The following is a 9,923-nucleotide window of genomic DNA, read 5'->3' as shown; positions in this document are numbered from 1 at the left end:
TTATTGAAGGTTAGCAAACATTGTATTGGTCACTTGAACAATTCATGAAAGAGTATTGAAGGAAGAGAGATTTCACATATAAATATACTATCTTGGAAATCTTCTATGATTGTGAGCCCCATTGATTATTTTCAAACTTGATCAAATTAGTTGAAGTTGGACAAGGAACACAACTTAATGAGTTATGTTTGGGTATATTTGTATAGAAGTTATATTGTTATGGATCCTCTAACATGTGGTGCTTGCTATTTAGAATCCTTTGCTAGCCAAAATATCTGTACTAAGCGGGAATACTGCTTGTGCATCCAAATTCCTTGAACCAGGTTTATTCCATGAGTGTCCACCGTATCTACCTATATGCGGTATTTACCAGCCGTTCCAAGTAAATTTGCATGTGCCAAATGATACGTCTCCAACGTATCTATAATTTATGAAGTATTCATGCTATTATATTATCCTTCTAGGATGTTTTATATGCTATTTTATATGATTTTTGGGACTAACCTATTAACCTAGAGCCCAGTGCCAGTTTCTGTTTTTTCCTTGTTTTTGAGTATCGCAGAAAAGGAAAACCAAACGGTGTCCAATTGACCTGAAACTTGACGGAGCTTATTTTTGGACCAGAAGAAGGCCATGGAGTAAAAGAGTTGGGCCAGAAGAGTCCCGGGCTGCCGATGAGGGTGGGAGGCGCGCCCACCCCCTGGGCGCGCCCCCCTACCTCGTGGACAGCCTGGAGACCCCCCTGACTTGTTCCCGACGCCAAAACCTCTTATATATACAGAAACCCCCAGAACATAACCTAGATCGGGAGTTCCGCGGCCGCAAGCCTCTGTAGCCACCAAAAAGCAATCTAGACCCGTTCCGGCACCCTGCCGGAGGGGGGATCCCTCACCGGTGGCCATCTTCATCATCCCGTCGCTCTCCATGACGAGGAGGGAGTAGTTCACCCTCAGGGCTGAGGGTATGTACCAGTAGCTATGTGTTTGATCTCTCTCTCGTGTTCTTGAGTTGGCACGATCTTGATGTATCGCGAGCTTTGCTATTATAGTTGGATCTTATGATGTTTCTCCCCCTCTACTCTCTTGTGATGGATTGAGTTTTCCCTTTGAAGTTATCTTTTCAGATTGAGTCTTTAAGGATTTGAGAACACTTGATGTATGTCTTGCATGTGCTTATCTGTGGTGACAATGGGATAACACATGATCTACTTGATGTATGTTTTGGTGATCAACTTGCGGGTTCCGTAACATTGTGAACTTACGCATAGGGGTTGGCACACATTTTCGTCTTGACTCTCCGGTAGAAACTTTGGGGCACTCTTTGAAGTTCTTTGTGTTGGTTTGAATAGATGAATCTGAGAATGTGTGATACATATCGTATAATCATACCCACGGATACTTGAGGTGACATTGGAGTATCTAGGTGACATTAGGGTTTTGGTTGATTTGTGTCTTAAGGTGTTATTCTAGTACGAACTCTTGAATAGATCGATCAGAAAGAATAATTTTGAGGTGGTTTCGTACCCTACCATAATCTCTTCGTTTGTTCTCCGCTATTAGTGACTTTGGAATGACTCTTTGTTGCATGTCGAGGGATATTTATATGATCCAATTATGTTATTATTGTTGAGAGAACTTGCACTAGTGAAAATATGAACCCTAGGCCTTGTTTCGAAGCATTGCAATACCGTTTACACTCACTTTTCTCGCTTGCTACCTTGCTGTTTTTATATTTTCAGATTACAAATACTCATATCTATCATCCATATTGCACTTGTATCACCATCTCTTCGTCGAACTAGTGCACCTATACAATTTACCATTGTATTGGGTGTGTTGGGGACACAAGAGACTCTTTGCTATTTGGTTGCAGGGTTGTTTGAGAGAGACCATCTTCATCCTACGCCTCCCACGGATTGATAAACCTTAGGTCATCCACTTGAGGGAAATTTGCTACTATCCTACAAACCTCTGCACTTGGAGGCCCAACAACGTCTACAAGAAGAAGGTTGTGCAGTAGACATCAAGCTCTTTTCTGGCGCCGTTGCCGCGGAGGTGAGTGCTTGAAGGTATATCTTTAGATCTTGCAATCGAATCTTTTAGTTTCTTGTTTTATCACTAGTTTAGTTTATAAAAGAAAACTACAAAAAAGAATGGAACTAAGGGTGCCTCATATGCTTCATCTTTTTAATGTCTTTCGTGAAAATGATGGGAAGGAAAATTGTGCTCAAGTACTAGAAAAAGAATTACATAGAATGCTTGGCATAAAATATGTGAATGATGAGCATGATCGCAATGTTGTTAGTATGAATTCTTTGAATACCCATGATGCTAATGATATGCAAAGCCACAAGCTTGGGGATGCTATGTTTGATGAAGATGATATGTTTAGTCCCCCAAGTTTTGATGAGCAAATTTATTATGATGAAAGCATGCCTCCTATTTATGATGATTATATTGATGAAAGTGGGGTTGGAAGAGTATCAACTTTAGGAAGTAATGATCCCACTATTTTGTAGGATGTTGAATCTTATTGTGATAAATATGAAAGTGGATTTGGAGAGGTCATGACTTTATTTAGTGATGATTCCACTATCTTGGAAGAGGTTTCAATCGATTATGATGAGAACAAAGTTGCTACTTATGATAATTATTGTGATGATATGTATGCTATAAAAAGTAGTGATGATTATATTTTTAAAACTTGTCATGATTATGGTTACCCTTTTTCTGAACTTTATTCTTTTAATATGGAAAAAATTTATAGTATTCGAGTTTCTTATGATACTCCCACTATTCCGAATGAGAAGAATTTTGCTTATGAGGAGAGTAATAAAATTCATATGCTTGTAGATCATGAAAAGAATGCTTTATGTGATGGTTATATTGTTGAATTCATTCATGATGCTACTGAAAATTATTATGAGGGAGGAACATATGCTTGTAGGAATTGCAATAATATCAAGTTTTCTCTCTATGTGTTGAAAATCTTAAAGTTATGCTTGTTTTGCCTTCCTATGCTAGTTGATTATTGTTCCCATAAGTTGTTTGCTCACAAAATCCCTATGCATAGGAAGTGGGTTAGACTTAAATGTGCTTGTCATATTCTTCATGATGCTCTCTTTATGTTTCAATTATTATCTTTTAGGTGAGCATCATTGAAATCATCATGCCCAGCTAGGGGCATTAAACGTTAGCGCTTGTTGTGAGGCAACCCAATTTTATTTTTGTTTCTTGTTTTTTGTTTCTGTTTAGTAATAAATAATCCATCTAGCCTCTGGTTAGATGTGGTTTCATGTTTTAATTAGTGTTTGTGCCAAGTAGAACCTTTGGGAAGACATGGGTGAAGTCTTTGTGATCTTGCTGTAAAAAACAGAAATTTTAGCGCTCACGAGATTAGCTGCCATTTTTTACTGGAGAGTGCTTTTAGGTTGATTCTTTTCGAAGAAGAATAATAGAAAAATTCGTCAGGTCCACCAATTTATTTCAGAATTTTTGGAGTTCCATAAGTATACATTTGATACATATTACTACAGACTGTTCTGTTTTTGACAGATTCTGTTTTCTATGTGTTGTTTGCTTATTTTGATGAATCTATGAGTAGTATCGGAGGGTATGAACCATAGAGAAGTTGGAATACAGTAGATATTACATCAATATGAATTTAGAATGAGTTCACAACAGTACCTAAGTGGTGATTTATTTTCTTATACTAACGGAGCTTACGAGTTTTCTGTTAAGTTTTGTGTTGTGAAGTTTTCAAGTTTTGGGTAAAGATTCGATGGACTATGGAATAAGGAGTGGCAAGAGCCTAAGCTTGGGGATTCCCAAGGCACCCCAAGGTAATATTCAAGGACAACCAAAAGCCTAAGCTTCGGGATGCCCCGGATGGCATCCCCTCTTTCGTCTTCGTTCATCGGTAACTTTACTTAGAGCTATATTTTTATTCACCACATGATATGTGTTTTGCTTGGAGCGTCGTTTTATTTTATTTTGTTTTGCTTGCTGTATGAATAAAATACCAAGATATGAAATGCTTAAATGAGAGAGAGTCTTCACATAGCTACATAATTATTTAACTACTCATTGACCTTCACTTATATCTTTTTGGATTAGTTTGTCATTTATTCGTGTGCTTCACTTATATCCTATGAGTAAATGGTTGAATGATTTGAATGTCATAAATCTGATATTATATATGTTTCATATGCCTTTCCCATGGGGAGTAATGCCTTCACATATAAGAAGTAGAGGTGGTATTCTTTTTGAAGGTTAGCAAACATTGTATTGGTCATGATACGTCTCCAACGTATCTATAATTTTTTATTGTTCCATGCTATATTATATTCTGTTTTGGATGTTTAATGGGATTTATTATACACTTTTATATTATTTTTGGGACTAACCTATTAACCGGAGGCCCATCCCAAATTGCTGTTTTTTTTGCCTATTTCAGTGTTTCGCAGAAAAAGAATATCAAACGGAGTCCAAACGGAATGAAACCTTCGGGAACGTGATTTTCGGAACAAATGTGATCTAGAGGACTTGGAGTCTACGTCAAGAAATCAACCAGGAGAGCACGAGGCAGGGGCGCGCCTACCCCCCCGGGCGCACCCTCCACCCTCGTGGGGCCCACGTTGCTCCACCGACGTACTTCTTCCTCCTATATATACCTACGTACCCCCAAACTATCATATACGAAGCCAAAACCCTATTTCCACCGCCGCAACCTTCTGTACCCATGAGATCCCATCTTGGGGCCTTTTCTGGCGCTCCGCCGGAGGGGGCATTGATCACGGAGGGCTTCTACATCAACACCATAGCCTCTCCGATGATGTGTGAGTAGTTTACCTCAGACCTTAGGGTCCATAGTTATTAGCTAGATGGCTTCTTCTCTCTCTTTGGATCTCAATACAAAGTTCTCCTCGATCTTCTTGGAGATCTATTCGATGTAATCTTCTTTTGCGGTGTGTTTGTCGAGATCCGATGAATTGTGGGTTTATGATCAAGATTATCTATGAACAATATTTGAATCTCCTCTGAATTCTTTTATGTATGATTGGTTATCTTTGCAAGTCTCTTCGAATTATCAGTTTGGTTTGGCCTACTAGATTGATCTTTCTTGCAATGGGAGAAGTGCTTACCTTTGGGTTCAATCTTGCGGTGCTCGATCCCAGTGACAGAAAGGGAAACGACACGTATTGTATTGTTGCCATCGAGGATAAAAAGATGGGGTTTATATCATATTGCATGAGTTTATCCCTCTACATCATGTCATCTTACTTAAAGCATTACTCTGTTCTTATGAACTTAATACTCTAGATGCATGCTGGATAGCGGTCGATGTGTGGAGTAATAGTAGTAGATGCAGAATCGTTTCGGTCTACTTGTCGCGGACGTGATGCCTATATACATGATCATACCTAGATAGTCTCATAACTATGCTCAATTCTATCAATTGCTCGACAGTAATTCGTTTACCCATCGTAATACTTATGCTATCTTGAGAGAAGCCACTAGTGAAACCTATGGCCCCCGGGTCTATCTTTTATCATATTAATCTCCCGACAACAAGCTATTTCTGGCGCCGTTTATTTTGCTTTCTTTACTTTTAGTCTTTATCATAAAAATACCAAAAATATTATCTTGTCATATCTATCAGATCTCACTCTCGTAAGTGACCGTGAAGGGATTGACAACCCCTTTATTGCGTTGGTTGCGAGGTTCTTGTTTGTTTGTGTAGGTGCGTGGGACTCGCGCGTGGTCTCCTACTGGATTGATACCTTGGTGCTAAAAAACTGAGGGAAATGCTTATGCTACTTTACTGCATCACCCTTTCCTCTTCAAGGGAAAACCAACGTAGTGCTCAAGAGGTAGCAAGAAGGATTTCTGGCGCCGTTGCCGGGGAGATTCGTGCCAAGTCAAGTCAAGTCAAGACATACCAAGTACCCATCACAAACTCTTATCCCTCGCATTACATTATTTGCCATTTGCCTCTCATTTTCCTCTCCCCCTCTTCACCCTTGCCATTTTATTCGCCCTCTCTTCTCCGTTCGCCTCTTTTTCGCTTACTTCTTGTTTGCTTGTGTGTTGGATTGCTTGTTTGTCACGATGGCTCAAGATAATACTAAATTGTGTGACTTCACCAATACCAACAACAATGATTTTCTTAGCACTCCGATTGCTCCTCTTACCGATGCTGAATCTTGTGAAATTAATGCTGCTTTGTTGAATCTTGTCATGAAAGATCAATTCGCCGGCCTTCCTAGTGAAGATGCCGCTACCCATCTAAATAGCTTCGTTGATTTGTGTGATATGCAAAAGAAGAAAGATGTGGACAATGATATTGTTAAATTGAAGCTATTTCCTTTTTCGCTTAGAGATCGTGCTAAAGTTTGGTTTTCGTCTTTGCCTAAAAACAGTATTGATTCATGGAATAAGTGCAAAGATGCTTTTATCTCTAAGTATTTTCCTCCCTCTAAAATCATCTTTCTTAGAAACGAGATTATGAATTTTAAGCAACTTGATCATGAACATGTTGCACAAGCTTGGGAGAGGATGAAATTAATGATACGTAATTGCCCTAGACATGGTTTGAATCTTTGGATGATTATACAAAAAAATTATGCCGGATTGAATTTTGCCTCTAGAAATATTTTAGATTTGGCCGCGGGAGGCACTTTTATGGAAATAACTCTAGGATAAGCTACTAAACTCCTAGATAATATTATGGTTAATTATTCTCAATGGCACACCGAAAGATCTACTAATAAAAAAGTGCATGCGATAGAAGAAATTAATGTTTTGAGTGGAAAGATGGATGAACTTACGAAATTCTTTGCTACTAAGAGTGTTTCTTCTGATCCTAATGATATGCCTTTGTGTACTTTGATTGAGAATAATAATGAATCTCTGGATGTGAATTTTGTTGGTAGGAATAATTTTGGTAACAACGCGTATAAAGGAAACTTTAATCCTAGGCCGTATCCTAGTAATTCCTCTAATAGTTATGGTAATTCCTACAACAATTCTTATGAAAATTTTAATAAGATGCCCTCTGAATTTGAGACTACTGTTAAGGAGTTTATGAATTCGCAAAAGAATTTCAATGCTTTGCTTGAAGAAAAATTGCTTAAGGTTGATGAATTGGCTAGGAACGTTGATAGAATTTCTCTTGATGTTGATTCTTTGAAACTTAGATCTATTCCACCTAAGCATGATATCAATGAGTCTCTCAAAGCCATGAGAATTTCCATTGATGAGTGCAAAGAAAGAACCGCTAGGATGCGTGCTAAGAAAGATTGCTTTGTGAAAACGTGTTCTTCTAGTTTCTATGAAAATAAAGATGAAGATCTAAAAGTTATTGATGTGTCTCCTATTAAATCTTTGTTTTGCAATATGAATCTTGATAATGATGGGACTGAATATGAGCCACCTTTACCTAGAAGGCGTTCCAAAAATTCGGAGTCTTTAGATCTTGATGCAAAAATTGGGAAAAGTGAAATTGAAGAGAGCAAAACTCTAGATATTAATGAACCCACTATTTTGGATTTCAAGGAATTTAATTATGATAATTTCTCTTTGATAGATTGTATTTCCTTGTTGCAATCCGTGCTAAATCCTCCTCATGCTTATAGCCTAAATAAAGCTTTTACTAAACATATCGTTGATGCTTTGATGCAATCTTATGAAGAAAAACTTGAGTTGGAAGTTTCTATCCCTAGAAAACTTTATGATGAGTGGGAACCTATTATTAAAATTAAAATTAAAGATCATGAATGCTATGCTTTGTGTGATTTGGGTGCTAGTGTTTCCACGACTCCAAAAACTTTGTGTGATTTGTTAGGTTTCCACGAATTTGATGATTGCTCTTTAAACTTACACCTTGCGGATTCCACTATTAAGAAACCTATGGGAAGAATTAATGATGTTATTATTGTTGGAAATAGGAATTATGTGCCTGTAGATTTTATTGTTCTTGATATATATTGCAATCCTTCATGTCCTATTATTCTTGGTAGACCTTTCCTTAGAACGATTGGTGCAATCATTGATATGAAGGAAGGGAATATTAGATTCCAATTTCCGTTAAGGAAAGGCATGGAACACTTCCCTAGAAAGAAATATAAAATTACCTTATGAATCTATTATGAGAACCACTTATGGATTGCCTACCAAAGATGGCAATACCTAGATCTATCCGTGTTTTTATGCCTAGCTAGGGGCATTAAATGATAGCGCTTGTTGGGAGGCAACCCAATTTTATTTTAGTTTTTTTGCTTTTTGCTTCTGTTTAGGAATAAATATTTGATCTAGCCTCTGGTTAGATTTGTTTTTATATTTTAATTAGTTTTTGTGCCAAGTTAAACCTATAGGATCTTCTTGGATGATAGTTATTTGATCTTGCTGAAAATTCCAGAAACTTTTTGTTCACGAAAACAATTGTTAAAAATCACCAGAACGTGATAAAATATTTATTCCAATTGCAGCAGATCAATAAAAAAATTTCTAGGTCGTCCTATTTTGGTAGATTTTTTGGAGTTCCATAAGTTTGCGTTAGTAACAGATTACTACAGACTGTTCTGTTTTTGACAGATTCTGTTTCTCGTGTGTTGTTTGCTTATTTTGATGAACCTATGGCTAATAAAATAGTTTATAAACCATAGAGAAGTTGGAATACAGTAGGTTTAACACCCATATAAATAAAGAATGAGTTCATTACAGTATCTTGAAGTGGTGTTTTGTTTTCTTTCGCTAACGGAGCTCACGAGATTTTCTGCTAAGTTTTGTGTTGTGAAGTTTTCAAGTTTTGGGTAAAAGATTTGATGGATTATGGAACAAGGAGTGGCAAGAGCCTAAGCTTGGGGATTCCCATGGCACCCCAAGATAATCTAAGGACACCAAAAAGCCAAAGCTTGGGGATGCCCCGGAAGGCATCCCCTCTTTCGTATACTTCCATCGGTAACTTTACTTGGAGCTATATTTTTATTCACCACATGATATGTGTTTTGCTTGGAGAGTCTTGTATGATTTGAGTCTTTGATTTTTAGTTTACCACAATCATCCTTGCTGTACACACCTTTTGAGAGATACACACATGATTCGGAATTTATTAGAATACTCTATGTGCTTCACTTATATCTTTTGAGCTATATAGTTTTTGCTCTAGTGCTTCACTTATATTTTTAGAGAATGGTGGTGGATTTGTTTTATAGAAACTATTGTTCTCTCATGCTTCACTTATATTATTTTGAGAGTCCTACAAAACAGCATGGTAATTTTCTTTAATCATAAAATTAGTCCTAAAGTGATAGTCATCCAAGATTAGTAAAAAAATTCTTATGAGTGTGTTGAATACTATGAGAAGTTTGATGCTTGATAATTGTTTTGAGATATGAAGATGGTGATATTAGAGTCATGCTAGTGAGTGGCTATGAATTTGAGAAATACTTGTGTTAAAGTTTGTGATTCCCGTAGCATGCACGTATGGTGAACCGTTATGTGATGAAGTCGGAGCACGATTTATTTATTGATTGTCTTCCTTATAAGTGGCGGTCGGGGACGAGCGATGGTCTTTTCCTACCAATCTATCCCCCTAGGAGCATGCGCGTAATACTTTTCTTTGATAACTTGTAGATTTTTGCAATAAGTATATGAGTTCTTTATGACTAATGTTGAGTCCATGGATTATACGCACTTTTCATATTTCCACCATTGCTAGCCTCTCTAAATACCGCGCACTTTTCGCCGGTATCATACACCCACCATATACCTTCATCAAAACAGCCACCATACCTACCTATTATGGCATTTCCATAGCCATTCCGAGATATATTGCCATGCAACTTACCACCGTTCCGTTTACTATGACACGCTCCATCATTGTCATATTGCTTCGCATGATCATGTAGTTGACATCGTATT

The sequence above is a fragment of the Aegilops tauschii genome, chromosome 7 (assembly GCF_002575655.3).
Source record: "Aegilops tauschii subsp. strangulata cultivar AL8/78 chromosome 7, Aet v6.0, whole genome shotgun sequence".
In the NCBI taxonomy this organism is placed as follows: domain Eukaryota; kingdom Viridiplantae; phylum Streptophyta; class Magnoliopsida; order Poales; family Poaceae; genus Aegilops; species Aegilops tauschii.
The sequence above is the reverse complement of the archived record's forward strand: the minus strand, read 5'-3'. Positions refer to the sequence as shown.